The sequence below is a fragment of the Mobula birostris genome, chromosome 14 (genome assembly GCF_030028105.1).
Source record: "Mobula birostris isolate sMobBir1 chromosome 14, sMobBir1.hap1, whole genome shotgun sequence".
NCBI lineage: Eukaryota > Metazoa > Chordata > Chondrichthyes > Myliobatiformes > Myliobatidae > Mobula > Mobula birostris.
Genome location: NC_092383.1, coordinates 70,838,298 through 70,855,434, shown reverse-complemented (window position 1 = coordinate 70,855,434; position 17,137 = coordinate 70,838,298).

Here is a 17,137-nt window from a genome sequence, read left to right as displayed (position 1 = left end):
TAACAGAAGCCTACATTGCTATTCCTGTTTCCTCAGCCTGGTCTCCATCAGTTAATGTGAATTATCACTGTTCCTGAATCCATTGTCAGCTTCAATTCCATGAAATTCAACCCTGCCAACTCATCTTCAGCCCTAAACATCTACTGTCCAACATAAACTCTTATTCATCCACCCTAATGTCAGTAGATGGTCCACCGACTGCTAGCATCTCTGACCACCAAGCCAGCCCTTGAAACTACAAGGTACATCTCCTTTCACATGGTCCATACTATGCAAAAAATATGTGTAATTCCAGTAAATCGTTCAATACTATAATTTCAAGTCAACATATTTATCTTCCAAATCCAAGACCTGGGATTCAACATCTCCCTTTGCAACTGGATTCTTGTCTTCCTGACCTATACACCACGATCAGCAAGAAGTAGCAGCAACATCTCTGCCTGAATTATCCTCAACACTCATGCACTGCAAATGTGTTATCAGCCCCCTACTCTTCTCCCTTTACACACATGACTACATGACCTGATTGGGCTCTAACTCAATCAGTACACATAGGAGATAGAGACACTATCAGCATGCTATCATGTCAACAGCAAAGCAAAAGAGTTGGTCATTGATTACAGGAAATGGAGGGTTGTACAGTACACTCTCTTCTGTTTACATCAACAGCACTCAGCTTGAGAAGGTTGACAGTTTCAAATTCCTAGGAGTGGACATCATCAACTACCTGTTCTGGTCCAATCACATGGACATCATGGCCAAGAAAGTACCTTATTCAACAGAAGGCTATAGAAATTTGGCTTCTTCTTTGATCCTCACCAGTTTTTACAGATGCACCACAGAAAGGATTCTGTCTGGATGTATCACTATGTGTACGGCAATTGCTCTGCACAAAACTGAAGAAACCTGCAGGGAATTGTTGATATAACTCAGCTCATCATGGAAACCAACCTCCCCTCAGTGAATTCTGTCTACACTTCTCAGGGCCTCAGTAAAGCACTAAAAATAATCAAAGACCTTGTCCACCACAGACATTCTCTCTTCTTCCCTATGCCAGAAACCAGAAGATACAGACATGAAAACATGCACCACTGTGCTGAAGAACAGCTTCTAACCTGCAGTTATTATATTACTGAACAGTCCTCTAGTAAGACAAGATGACCTCACAATCCACCATATTATGTCTTTGCACCTTATTGTCGCCTGCAGTCCACTTTCTCTGTTACTTTATTCAGCATTGTTTTGTTGGTTTCCTTTGTACTACCCCAATGTGCAGATATGAAGAAATCATCTGTATGGATAATATGCATAGTGAAATCTTTCACTATACCTTGGAACCTGTAACAATAATAAACTAATTTACTGAATCCTTATTAAAACAATCATTGAAACACTGTTATAAAGAGAGAGCTATGAATGGTGCAGGGTAAGATTTAGAATTAACTCAGACTTGAAAAAAAACAAGATGACATAAATGACTTCCCAGAGAGAAATCACGAACAGTAGTACTAGAAATGGAACTCCTATGGTTGAGCACTGAGTGCTCAGCTCAAGGCCTTTAGGTATAGACTTTTCACGAAGGAATGTGGCAGGCAGTAATTGACAGTCTGAGTCTTAAAAGGACAGCAGCAGCTAACCATACTCCTGGGAATTGGAGCCTCGAAACCTGGCTGTCTTCCGTTGTTCAGTCGAGACCATGACAGCTGTACAATGACCACACACATTACCTATAACACTAAACTATAATGTCATCAAAGCTCAAGTTAGCTTCCACCTGTGTGAGCCAATGCTGATCACTCACAAATCTGTGTCCCCTGCTTGATGCTGAAATTACCACAAATTTCTCCTTGGCTTTAGATATGCAAGTCAACTAATTGCAATCCAAGTCCATGCTTTCCGAGTTTGCTCCCAAGGATGTTATGTTTTCACCTATTAGAACATTTAAAAAATCTGAGTTCACTGTTCTCTGCATGGGATGTAAAAGTTAAAGCTGAATTAAAGGTCATTAACCTTTGTTGATGCCAAAAGACCTCATTAGGTTTCCCTCTTCATGTCATCTGGTCATGATCAACTTCCAGCCTTGCAATCCACCTACAGGGTAAAATCATTCAAACATCCAGAAAACACAATGAAGAGTTTTGCTATTGAACATCTGATGTTAATGTGAGAAGCTTAAGTGCCTCAAATTTTATTATTTAAGTTCACATTTCCATTCATACAATATCTGATCAGAAAGTAAAAGCATTCAACAAAGGAAGTAATGTGGGAGGGCAACTTCTCACGCTCAATTGTTGGCCACTATCTTCAGAGAAGCTATATGTTTGGGATCGGAATTGGTCTACTCTTGTCACATGCACTGAGATACAGTGAAACCCTTGTCATGCACACTATTCATGCAGATTAAATCATTACACAGTCCATTGGGGTGGAACAAGGTAAAACAGTAACAGAATGCAGAATAAAGTGTAATAGCTGCCAAGAAAGTTCAATACAGGTAAACCGTGTTGTGACTGTAACTAATTCACTGGAGAAGCTGGAGAAGTTGTGGATATGAAAGTCAATATTGACCACAACAATAGACATTCTCTTGGAGATCCTCACAGTAGAGTCTCACAAATGAGAATACATCACATTCTTATGTCCTTAAGGCAAAGGTAATAGTAGGTGACTCAATACAATTTAATAGTTACAATGACATTGCTTACTTTAATGCTTTGGGTTGACAAATGGTTCCTTTGAGGTACATAGTTACAATGAAGTCGGAGGCATCCTAGCTGTCTAGAAATGGTGAGGGTCGACTATGAATGTTGCATCCTAGCTGTCTAGAGATGCAAGCCTGGGCAGTACAATATGGAGAGCAAACTGCGCCCATGTAGCACGCTCCCTCTCTCCAACCACCTGATGAACCCAAAGGAACAGCAGAGAATGATATAGTTTGGCAACAGCAGCGTCGCAGGAGTTGCAAGTCAACATTGAACTCAGTGTAGGCCTGCTTTCGGGACTCCAGCTCTGGAGTTTCCCTTCGAGTGTCATGGTTCCGTTTGGCTGTTCCCCTTTAACGCTCCTTTCTCCCTGATTATGCCCTAATTCCAGTCATTAGATTTCCAATTGCTGCTAGTTTACTTAATTATAGTACACCTGGTTTTCATCAGAGACTGTGAAATAAGTACGATGGTGTCACTATCACAGGTTGCCAGTCTGTTGGTCTATTCTCGTGTGATACTTCATTCTCTTGTCTAATTAGAACCGTTAGTTCTAAGTTTAGTTCCAAGTTCAGCTCTAGTTACAAGATAGTCCTTGTAAATCCTGTGTCCTTGTCAAGATTCTTCTGGTTTGCTGTTCTACGTTCACATCTATGCCAGCATACCCAACTCAGCCGATGTGCCGGTGTCCTGCACTTGGGTTCTCCTCAGTCACCCTGTGCAACATTGGGTTTCCTCCTGAAGCCTTCCCTATGAGTGGGTATAGTGCAAGACAACAGAGGTTTGAGATCAGAGTTTTCCTTCCCCAAGATGAGCCATCAACCACAGCTGAGAGCCCCACCTGCCCAAAATATTTCCTTTCCCTATTTAAATTGGAAGCACATTGTAATTGAAAAGACACCTCTGAAGGTTCAAATGCCTTTGCTGGGAGAAACTAATTAATGCAGATATTCCAAAAAATTCTGGTGATAGAGAGCCACATGCCCAACTATTGATAGAGCTAAGTGATAGTATAAGCCTGGTTTGCAAGCTTGCTTGAACTTGTTTACAATGGAGCAAATTACTTCAACCCATAGTTGCCTGCCTGGATTGATGCAGGTCAATTAATACAACCCTATTGTTTTAACATTTGGCTGCTGCTTAAGCAAACATCTCATGGTCACCATTTGAGAAGAGAAGAGGGAGAAATTGCCTCTAAACTCACGAGAGAGCATAGGCCATCCACTTCTTGCTGTTAATGTTTCTGTAGCAGGCAATTTTTTTTTTTTAACGAGGTCGAGTTGCTAGCTTGACGCTCAACCCAGCACGGATGGAAAGCATACCAAAGGAGCCGGCTGGGTTCGAACTCAGAAGCCTTCACTCTGAAGTCCAGCGCTGATGCCACTATGCCACCAGCCGACCAATGGTCACCATTTGGCATACCATATATCTTAGTCTGTGCATGCATCTCATTTCAGTTTCCTGCTTGCCATTTAGGATTTACTTTCAGAACTGAAGACTAGTTCTTGCTTGGATTAATATCTGCTATATTCACATAACTCTGGAATACTTGCTAATGAGGTAGATTGAGAGGTCAAAAGAACACCTTATCATTTTAGGGAACCATTCAATAGTCTTAAGGAAGCATTATAATGTGCAGAGATCAGTACATCAATGAACTAGACCCCTAGTTTGTATGGTACAAGTAATCAAGTGTACATTTCTCAGTTGGGTACAGCCTACAATATGACAATTAAATTTCTCAATATTGGAGCAAAACCTATTCTCAAGAAAGTTGCTTTGCCACGTGTATCTTTGACAGTGTCCACATTTTCCTGATGATATGTTATCTTAATAATATATGGATTCTATTATAATACTTAGAATAGGATCTGGCAAAGTTTTGGGTGAATTGGAATAACTGACAGGTTAAGTTAGTTATTTAGTTAAATATTGCTTCATTTTACAAATGGAAGAGGTTTCAAAAATCAAATGTGAAGTAGCCAAATTTATTTAGATTCAATATTATTCACAGTTCTAGGTCATCTTACAATCCACTCATACTAGTTGGTCCAGAGAATATCTTTGTTTTGTAGTACTTAAAGTATATAAGGGAATCTTACATTTATAGCAACTTATAATGCAGCATTAAAATGTTCTGAGTTAAACAACTCAATAGTAAATGCTGATTATATGGCAAGTTTAAAGGAAAAAATGGAGATGGCAGATCAGTGAAGTCTAGAGATGGAATTACTGAGGCCTGCATTGTTGTTAACGATGGGGTTAACTGCTGGTGTTTGGGGAAGTTTGGATATATTGGAGAATTCAGGCAGCTTGAAAAGAGTTCTCCAATATTTCCATTCTTTCCCAAAGAAAGACTTAACTACATGGTGATAAAGAAGAGTATAAAGAAAGATTGCTTTGGGGTTTGATGATAAAACTCTGGTTAGGCCACACTTGTAGTACTGTGTCCAATTCTGGTCGCCTCACTATAGGAAGGATGCGGAAGCATTGGAAAGGGTACAGAGGAGATCTACCAGGATGCTGCCTGGTTTAGAGAGTATACATTATGATCAGAGATTAAGGGAGCTAGGGAGACATGATAGAGGTATACAAGATATAAGAGGAATAGATAGAGTGGATAACCAGTTCCTCTTCCCCAGGGCACCACTGCTCAATACAAGAGGACATGGCTTTAAGGTAAGGTGTGGGAAGTTCAAGGGGTATATTAGAGGAAGGCTTTTTACTCAGAGAGTGGTTGGTGCGTGGAATACACTGCCTGAGTTAGTGGTGGAGGCAGATACATTAGTGAAATTTAAGAAACTACTAGACAGGTATATGGAGGAATTTAAGGTGGGGGGTTATATAGGAGGCATAGTTTGAGGGTCAGCACAACATTGTGGGCTGAAGGGCCTGTACTGTGCTGTACTATTCTATGTTCTATAACAATGTGCACATTTTGGACCGGGAGGACAGGTGCTTTGAAAGAGGGGTTAAAGAAGCTATCTTTGACAAACTGGAAAACCCATCCCAGAACAAAAGGGGTGGGGTACAACATCACCTATCAGCTACTTACAGTGTCATCCTAACATCTCTACCCAAGTGTCTCCACAAGAGTTCAGACCTCCATTCATGCAAAGATAAGACTAATGACCCTTTCATTACTTCTACGACTCTTAATGGCTGACAGGTGATTGCTATACCCTTAAACAACACAGAGTTTATAAGCCGGAAATCTACCCACCATGGATCAGAACTGAAGAAGCTGCTTGGATGAGTAGTGAAATGTTTTCTGGATAACACAGCAAGCCCAGTTGTCTTGATTCACTGCTGCTTAATATATGATGACCTAGATGATTGAGTTCCTTCATAGACATATTGGGGTTCTAATATTTTTCCTGTCATCCATTCTTTGGGGTTTTTCTTCTGTTTTGTGGATGTCTACAGAGAGTAAGAATTTCAGGTTATATGTTGTACACATTTTCTGATATTAAATGGAACCATTGAGCAATTGAAAGGTTTCTATATTCTCCATGACAGATGCAAAGACAAGGACCCTAACATTAACACTAATACATTCGTACAGGCCTAGTGAACATTAAATACTTTCCAGTGGTTAGCTGGAGGATGCTAAAAGCTGTTTAGGACTGAATTTGAAACAAATAATTTAACAGCATAATCAATGGAAGTATGAAGAAATTAGAACAGTGCAGTGTGAATATCAGCAATATTCTCTTAGCAAAGACCACAGCTCATAAATGATGTTACCACGTGGAAGTGTATATGAATTTTAAGAGGATATGTCAATGATCCTGAAGTTGAAGTGTTAGGAGTTTGCAGAAGATATTATTTCCTGAAATTTCCTGCCTCTTCATCATCTTCAAACAAGAACTGTAGAAAGACAATGATGGTCAACATGCCAATGTCACAGATGCAGTCTCAGGACATGGGGTCTTGGATGAGGAGCATTTTGTTCATGGTGTTTTTTGTTAAGTATATTTTTTTATTTAAAATGCATTATTGCATGAATCTTTGGAATTCTTTAATGCAGTGACCTGCAAATGTTGATGTCAGAATTCACATAGAAAAAAACAAACTGTATTTTGTTTTAAGTGGACATGTTAAAACCTGCATAAAGAAAATAATTGTCTGAATTGTTCTTGGTATAACCCATATCTTGGTTACAATCAAGTACCTTGCTTCTGACAGCTTCATGAGCATTTTTGGCTGCATGGTTCCTGACAATCTCGAGACAGCACACAATTTCTGATAACATTCAGAAATACTGCAAAAGATGTAAATAATTTAAACCACTTCATTTAATGGTTGTTAATTAATTAAAGACATAAATTAAAGAAGGAAACACAAACACAAAATGTAGCTAAACTAACCTTATTAATGACTATCAGTGACCTTATTAAAATGAATGTGGTTATGGCACCTTCAGCTATGGAGGCAGATGGAAAATGTATCTAGCCCCTCAGCTAAGTTCATTCATGACTTGATTCAGTGATGACTCTGGGGCAGAGTGAGAGGTTAGATGTGTTTGCCATTTAACCTCCATCACATTCCATACTTCTGTGACGCAATGTGCAAGCGTGGGAATTGTGATGGTACTGATTACAACCTGAAGAGTCTCAACCTAAGACGTTAATTGTTCATTTCCCTCCAAAAATGCTGGCTGACCCACCGAGTTGCATCAAGTGTCTTATGTTTTTTTAAAAATTTCGCTGATTGTCCTCCTCTAAACCACTGCAAAGTGTAAATGTGATCCGAGCCAATAAATCATTATCAGCAAATGGAAGAAAAAAAGCCAGATTGTAACAGCAAGCTCTCCAGAGGTAAAAGTACACTGATAATATGAAAATAAAGCTTTGAGATATTATTATAAAGTACACAGTTTTGAATCTGATAACAATTATTTTCAGTTATATAGAAGTATTTGAGAAGATAATGTGAGGGTAAAATCAATTCTTGTCTCAGCATTACTAATGTGATATAGGATGAGAAAACTTAACTAAAATGGGCTTGTTTTCCATTTCATCCATAGAATATTGAAAATCAGCACATGTCTAACAGTACAGAAATATGTGCATATTATGAATGCTGCCTGGCATATATAGTACTCATCAGGTTTTGAGAAATGTTTCATCCATTACATGTAAGGAACTTTTGCACAGGCAACTGTTTTATACAATTTTTAAAATATTAGCCATGGCCATGTTATAATAAGATACTTTATTATGTATTAAATTAATTACAGAAAATTACACAACTTCTATTGCAAACAGAGCACTATGTAGATTATCAGCTGAAGAAATTTTAGAAATAAAGGCATTACAACTATTATCCTAATTGTATTTTCAATACTTTATTGAACAATTTTTTTCTACCTTATTGGTTTATTGATGCCTATTCCAAGAAAACCTTTTTACATAACCCTTGGAATTTATATTCTTATTGATAACCTGCCCTTCACAAAGTGGTGTATGCAAAGAATTAATTATATTTACCTGCAAATGAGGTGCTTACTGCTTTTCTATACGTTGTAAGGTAATGTATTTCTTCTGTCTTGTTTTGGAAGAAAAAATAAATGATATCATTGATTTACAATTAAATGAAAATATGAAAAAAGGAATTCTTCAAACATCATTCAGACCAAATCCTCAACCAACTATGAATAAAATCTGTGAAGGATAAATTAGCTTTCTTGGGAACATCTTTGGAAAATAAATCATTTATCTTAACTGGATTTAAATCTCCATGTTATATTAGGTTTACATAAATCTGATCAAAGACTGGAACTCAAGACTAGACTGCTGAAACAAATAAAACCACTGGGCATGTCTGGGCATTTAAACCACTTCAGAAAAAAAATCTTCCTGTCTTTTTTCTCTTTCAAGAGTTTATAAGCTTGAAAGATTGGTTCCCAGGCAAAGAGACAAAGCTTAGTGGCAGCACTCTCACCTTGAGGCCATAAATTGAGGTTACTACAACAATGTAGAATTGAGGGAATGCTGCATTGTCATTGTTACGATCTGCCTGCTTAAATGGACGTAAAAAAATCCCATGGCAATATTTAAGGAAGAGCAGATGGGTTCTGCTGGTACCCTGGCTGACATTTACCTGCCCATTTGTGAGAGACTAGTTACATTGTGCATTCGGCCCATCAGCTCAGTGAACGGGACTCAATCTGTGAGTGCAGTAGAAAGTCCGATGTGCCACCATCTGATCTCCAACGATCCTGTACTTCAATGTGGTGCACAGTTGCAAAAATGCAAAGGCTAACAATCGGTGCAATCTAGACCTTTATGATAATCTGGCTTTACAGGGAGCTGGCATGCAATCAATGGGCCAACTGATCTCCTTCAGTGCTGTAATCTTTCTGAGATTTAAGCACAACATTTTGCAAGGAGTGAGAATATAAAAGAACACTCATAAATGATCTGTGATTGATTAGATAATATGGAAACTTAAAGCCAGGAAACAGTTCCTTCAGCCAACCACATCCACATCCACACCAACCAGTGAGCACCCACTCTGTATTAATCCCATTTTCCAGCGTTTAACCCATAGCCTTCTTACGCCTTGGTAATTCAGATGTTTTTTTTAGACACTTAAATGCTTAAGCAAGGCTGCTTTCGCCACTCTCTCAGCCACGTATTCCAGGCACTCACTGAGTTTTTCTCACCAATCACTGAGAAGAAGGTCCCTCACTGACCTCATCTAAGTCAAATTCAAAATATATTTATTATCAAAGTACATACAATAGGTCTCACCATATACTACCTGAAGATTCATTTTCTTGCAGGCACTTACAGGAAAATAAAGAAGTACGATAGAATTGGTGAAAAACTGTACATTAATAAAGATTGACAAACAATCAATGTGCGAAACAAGAGAAATTGTGCAAAATAAAACGTATATATAAATAAATGATACTGGAAGTATGAGTAGCAGGTCCTTGAAAGTGTGCCTCTTAGCCCTCATCCTAAATCCGTGTCCTTTAGGTAAGAACAGAGATTAAGGGTTAATTTCAGTCATTCTTCATGGAAGTTAAATCTTATAAAATCACCAAAAGAGCATATAAACACATCAGTGTGTGGTAAGTTAATGATGGCTTAGGTCATAAGCCTGCCACTTTAAAAAGAATTACCTGCAGGCTTTAGGCACTGTGGACACACTTTCAGCCTTGCACATTGTGTCATGACAGAGTGCAAAATGGAAAATAGCAGCTAAATCCAGGAACAAGGTGGGCCTGTGCTTTCAGTAGGAATCAGAACCTGTGGTCATCAGGTTGGAGCCAGCAGGAGGGCTAATGTTTGGGGTTGTGGAAGAGAACCTGGAAGTCGAGGGGTTCTGGACAGTAGTCTGGCAAGGGGAAAGTTTGGATGAAAGAACATGCTTGATATTCAGGATCAGGAGAGTGAGAGGATTAGGTTCTAAGGCTAATGGTGGCAAATGTAGAGGTGCACATAGAGTTAGTAGTGAGTGTTTGTGAATTTAAAAAAACAGCTGATTTTAGTTAAGGCTTTTTTTTCCATTTTTTTGTACTAAAATTGAATTTTAAATAATTTTGGTAGTACACTGTAACAAATAAAGTTTATGGTCTTCTCTGTGGATTGTCACCTTGTCGTGGTGGAGAAGCTTGTGTGGTCCTGTGATCCCGAGAGCAATGCTGTCTGGAGCTATGCTCCTGGTAAGGGTCACCCATGGCGGTAAGGTCGAGGGTGAGGTCCCTGACAAAGAACAATCCAATCAAGACCTCAACGGTGGAACAGACGGACGAAGTTACTTCGAACTCAACGGCTGTGAAGGCGAATGAAGGATGTGACAAATCCATCAGCTCCAATTGTCGTGGCTTCCATGCCTTTGGAATCAGTTGGTTGATTTGTGAAGTATCGTGTGCTTCTTGGAGTGCAACATCAAGCACACATTAAACAAATACACGCACAGGTGACTTCACTTTGTGGGGCACTTCTTCAGAATGAAGACCAGCATCCTCGACCTTGAGGGATAGCCACGACGACAATGAAAGTTTATGGTTTAGTGTCTAGATTTGGTTGCAGGTACAGTGGTGGAAATAGGCAGTTAAGAGTGCAGTCTTAAACAGCTGAGTGAATAAATTAAAGAAGGCTTTCATGAGCTGATTTCTCACCACTTGGCTGGGTCTAATTGAAGGAAACCTCTTGTAAAATTACATTACAACGGACCAACCACCAAGTTTAAAAGTTAATTTGGTTGAGAGTACCTAATGACAGGATAAAGCTCAAATTCAATCAAGCAAGGATTATATTTATTGCACTTATGGTAGCCATGAATATAAAATGTGGCAGATAAAACTTTATCAACCAGCTAAACATTATTTTAAACTAACATAATTAAATCCCAATAAGCAGGAATGTTACAAAGTAAGCTTAATTCTTTACTGTTATCATAGTTTAAAACAGGCGACTTTTGAGTGCTGAGTGCAAGTTAAGTGCAACAAAACTTTCACATCATTATCTCTGACTAAATAATAATTATGCTCTTTGGGTGGTAAACTGCCAAGATTTTTTACTCTGTCCTGTGATATTTCTAAGTCAATTCCTTATGCTGGCACAATATTTTGGAAAGAGATTCTGAGTTACAAAAGACAATGAAAACAATGTAATTTATTCATTATTCATCTCAAATCTAAACCACAAGAATTCCCAGATTTCTTACATTTTATCTTCAGAGAAAATAGTAATTTCCTATCACCGTTATTTCAAAAAAAAAGCATCAACTTCTACACATTACGCAGGTGAAGGATTTTCCAATTTCTTTTCCAACTAACCTTTATTTTATTTATCATTACTAAAGCAATTTGACAGATAAATGATGATTTAATTCACCGCTTGATTAGTTGTGTCCTCCATTTTGAAGCTGAATATGTTGTTTGGAATTTATTTGAAATAAGTTTTCCAAGGATTCAATACACAAATCATCTGCATCTCTTGTCCTAAAGAACTCAAGTCAATTTGTGCGTATTTTGTAGATATCAATTGATCTAGTTACAGTATTTGCATTGGCTGATAGACCAGACATTGATTCTTTTATAAGGTCTTAGTAAGTGCAAGATAATGGCAGTACAAAGAGGAGAGCAGAAAAACTAACACCTTTGAATTTAATATTGACTGCATATGACATCAAGACACCCTGACAAAGTTGAAGTCGAAGTTTAAAGTTCAAAATAAATTTTATTATTGAAGTACCTATATATCACCTTATACAACACAGAATAATTTTCTTGTGGGTGTACTCGACAAATATATAGAATAGTAAGTCAATAGGCATTATGGGGAAAACACTCAATAGTTGGAGTCATACCTCACATAAAGGAAGAGGAAGGTGGTTGTTGGAAGTCCACCATCCCATTTCTAGGACGTCACTGCAGAAGTTCTTCAGCAGTGTCCCATGCACAACCATCTTCAGTCACGGGGAGTATGTACAAACACCTGACAGACAGCAGAGGGAACTTATCAAAATAGGCCCATTTACCCATAATTTGTCCTAAGCCTTCTGTGTCGTGGAGATTCATGTGGTTCTCTAGATGCTTCCATGTGTGAGTGTGTTAATATTTTGAAATGGTTTTTTGATACATTTAAAAGTTTTAGTGAAATACAATACTTTACAAGAGTCTTAGGCACATGTATATAGCTAAGGTGCCTAAGACTTTTGCACAGTGCTGCATTTATTCCTTGATGGTGTCTAAGTGTTTCTGAACATTTGTCAAAGAAATTCACATTCAATTTAAACAACAGCTTTGACAGTCGTGAAGTTTGGGGAAGGGGACAATGGTTGTGACACCTGACAAGTGCGAAGGGTAGAGCCAGCCAGTTACACTCACTGAAGCCCTGTCTCCTGTCCAGTATACTGGGGGCCAGCTTTCCACAGAAGTTAACACCTGCAAAGCGTCTGCTTCATGGGCAGTAACAAGGTGAGCTCAGGTAACAGGCTGGTCAGCAGAAAATCCTCATTGTCCAGTATAACATTTGACCAGAAGTTGCATTCTCTATTTTTCTAATGGAATATTTCATTTATCACTACCGATAGTATTATAGCTCTGGAGATCTCTTTTGAAAATAAAGGAGTTACAAATTGGTTGTAGCGTTACCTTTAAAATTTGTTACCAAGCCAGCAACATAAACTGAATAGTGCAATCTCAGTGGAAAATGCTTTCCTGAGCTGATGAGAGTGGAGATAAGCCAGAAAGCATATTAAGGAAGTAGTGTCTGTTATGATAAATCTGGAGGCATTAACTGGCTTCCGACCAAGTACCAGAAGAAAATGATCCCAGACCAAATAGTAGAAAGAATTTGGCAAATGAGATCAAGTTAAATGGCAGGACATTAGTTCTGGAATATTCCATAATCAATATATTCATAGATAGTACATCACAAATGGACTGACTTTATCACTAATTGGCATGTAATTGAGCTTTCTTTGTAGGATCTATTCATATATTGCAAAACATGTAAGGTTAAGAGTGACCATGTGTAAATAACCAACTTAATTGCCGAGCATGAGCTCAGATTTCAAACTGATTGAAATAAGTCAATGAGTTTTGAAGCTCACTCAAAGCAGCCAAACCCTTCCAAACTGGCCAGCCTGAGATTTCAGAATCAGCATCAAAATCAGGTTTAATGTCACCAGAACATCTCGTGAAATTTGTTAACAGTGGCAGCAGTACAATGCAATACATGATGATATAGAAAAAAATAAGTAAATCAATTAGAATAAGTAAGAATATATATGTACTCTGTGTGTGTGTGTGTGTGTGTGTGTGTGTGTATAGTATGTGTATATTAAATAGTTAAATGTAAAATAGTGCAAAAACAGAAATAGTAAAAAAGTGAGATGTTCATGGGTTTAATGTCCACTTGGGGATCTGATAGCAGAGGGGAAGAAGCTGTTCTTGAGTTGCTGAGTGTGTGCCTTCAGTTCCTCCTTCCTGACTGAAACAATAAGAAGAGGGCATGTCCAGGGTGATTGCGGTCCTTAATAATGGACACTGCCTTTCTGAGGCATCGTTCCTTGAAAGATGCCTTGGATACTACAGAGCCTAGTACCAATGATGGAGTTAACTAGTTTGCAACTTTCTGTAGCTTCTTTTGATGCTGTGCAGTAGACCCCACAACCCATACTAGACAGTGATGCAGCCTGTCAGAATGTTCTCCATGTTACATCTGTAACATTTGATTGCTTTCTTAGACTGGGAGTCACTTGCTGTATAATGACTATAACAGTTTGCATGAGACATCCTTGAATGTTTCTTACTCTATAATCAGTATCAGAATCAGCATTAGACTCACCAGCGTTTGTCATGAAATTTGTTGTCTTTCCAGCAGCAGTACAATGCAATACATAATAAAAACTGTGAATTACAGTAAGTACATATATCTTAAATAGTGCAATTAAATATGTATTGCAAAAATATTTTTCTTTAAAGTAGTGAGGTAGTATTCATGGGTTCAATTTCCATTCAGAAATCCGATGGCAGAGGAGATGAAGCTTTTTCTGAATCATTGAGTGCATGCCTTTAGGCTCCTGTACCTCCGTCCTGATGGTAGCAGTGAGAGCAGGCCATGTCCTGGATGATGGGGATCCTTACTGATGGACGCCATTGCTCCCTGAAGATGTCCTGGATACTACAGAGGTTAGTGTCCATGATGGAGTGAACTAAGTTTGTAACTCTCTGTAGCCTATTTCAATCCTGTGTAGTAGCACTCCCACCCATACCTGGTGATGATGCAGCCAGTTTGAATACTCTCTACGGTACATCTGTAGAAATTTGTAAGTGTCTTTGGTGACATACCAAATCCCCTCAAACTAAGAATAAAATATTGCAGATGTTGTGCCTTGTTTGTAGCTGCATTGATATGTTGAGTCCAGGATTAATCCTCAGAGATATTGACACCCAAGAACCTGAAATTGCTCTCTCTCTTTCCACCTCTGATCCCTCTAGGAGAACTGATGTGTGATCCCTCGTCTTACCTCTTGTGAAGACCACAATCAGTTCTTTGGCCTTACTGACATTGAGTGCAAGGTTGCTGCTGTGACACCATTCAGCTAGCAGATATATCTTGTACCTGTATGCCCCCTCATCACCAACTGAAATTCTGCCAACAATAGTTGTAACATCAACATAAAAATTGAAATATTCAATCAATTTAAAGAGTTTGTGAAATTCAGATCACTGGAATAAGTTAAGCATATCAGTACATCCTCAATTCATGGATATTACTGTTTTCATTTCTATTTGTCAGGCCACTGATTATCTAATGTATTTCTCTGGCAAGGAACTTGTCTCACTGGTGCAGTGGGAAATTTGAAAGAGTAGTAATTCCTGGCTTGTGCCAGCAGTACAATCTCAAAAAACAACCTCATTAAATTTAATAGGAGAATATTCCACCCAGCCATTCAAATACATAACATTTGAAATTTATCTCCATTTTTGAAAAAAATGTATTTGTCATGAATAGAAAATTGCACTTTTAAAACAAGTGATACAATGTATTTCCTCATTCCATTGGGAAATATGGAATTGGGTCATTAGCTTTCTAGCAGAGACTTCATTGCTTTGGACTGTCTTGATGCAAGGAGGGACACTAAAGCAATCCTCTTTCTTCACAGCCATTTTCATTGTTAAGTCATACTTTTTTTCAGAAGAACTAAACAAATTATAAAATATCCTTACTAATATTTTCATAGAAGTTGACAAGTGAATGAACCGTGGATATGACACTTTGTTACCAGAACTGTTTGGAAAACTGGGATCCCTCTATGGTTCTGATTCTGATTTCATAGGCTCAAAGTTCTGAACTCAGACAATATGATTCCTTTACTTATGAATTTATTATGTATACTATACTTCCAAGATAATCTAACCCCACTGGAGGTCAGAGATGAAAAAAAGTTTTAACTTTTGCAATGCATGCCTCTCTCACTTCTTCACACTGTTCTCACAGAATAGTAGAGCCATTGCCTTGCAGTGTTAGAGTTTGGTCCTGATCTCTGTGAGGTTAACATGGCACCCTGTGGGTTTCCTCTGACTAGTTGATTCTGGGGTGAGGCAGGTGGGATGTTGATAAGCATTATGCAATCCAGTGTGTAGGTGAGTGGCAGGATCTGTTGGGGAGGAGGGAAGTGGCGGATGGTGTGATGAGGAGTTTGTGTTAATGTGTGGAGAATAAACAGAATTAAAGTAGCATTTAGCATAAATCAAAGACCCCCACTATCCAGGCCACGTTTTCTTCTCTTGACTACCATTGGACAAGTGGTACGAAAGACTTAGGTCCCGCATAACCAGATTCAGGAACGGTTACAGCCTATGTTCCCTCTAAGCTGTGCGCGCACACACATTTTTCAACCAGTGCACAAATGTGCGTATGAAAGTGATGTCTTTGATGAACTGACTGCACTGTGCAAGATTCTGCAAAAGAGTGGCCTGACACCGATTGATTCACTTCATTTTGCGCGAGGCAAAATTAACAAGATAAGAAAGCAGTATCTGGGAGACAATGTTTCATGGAGTGACAAAGTTAAAGTTTTGCTAAGCCAACAACGTGAAGAACATGTCACAGTAGATACAAGTTCGCTGTTGACTTTTATAAATAGTCTTTGTGTTCATTTGGGAGAAAGGTTTCCTGAAAATGAGGTACAAGAATGGTCAGCTTTTGATTTCTCTGCAATTGCAGATTGAGACTTCACATTTGGCGATGAACAAGTTAATGCCTTATGTCTAAAATATCATGATTTTCTAGCTGAAAATACTGTAATAGTTAGACAGTTTAATAATCTCAAATTTTCCGTGCAAGAAAAAATTAAATACAAACTTTGCTTAAATGGTGGCATTTGTACTTCAAAGTAAACAGTTTTGCCACCTTGCACAGTTGATGGACATTGGGGGAAACTTTCCTGCGTCTAGTGCAGACTGTGAGCAAGGTTTTAGCTTAATGAATCAACTCAAAAACAAGCTGAGAAACTGTTTAGGCGAATGTCATTTGGATATGTTAATGAGAATCAAAAGCTATCAATTGGATGGAAGTTCTATTAGTCTAGATAGAGTTTATAAAGAATGGGTAAATGCCAAAGACAGGAAAGAGAAAAAATAACTGAGTGACTTAAATATGTATGTTATTTTGTTGTTATTCTGTGCAGATTTATTTCAAATATTGTGTAAACCTACATAAACTGTGCCATGTGTGCATTCTGTGCTCACATACTTTTGTCACAGGAAAAAAATTTGCACAACATAAGATTTTTGTGCACACTGGCTACTAAAAATTAGAGGGAACATTGGTTACAACCCGACAACCATCAGACTCCTGAACTGGCATGGATAACTTTACTAAGCACAACTCCGAATTGATTCTACAATCTACAGACTCACTTTCAGAGACATTTTTACAACTCATATTCTCAGTATTTTT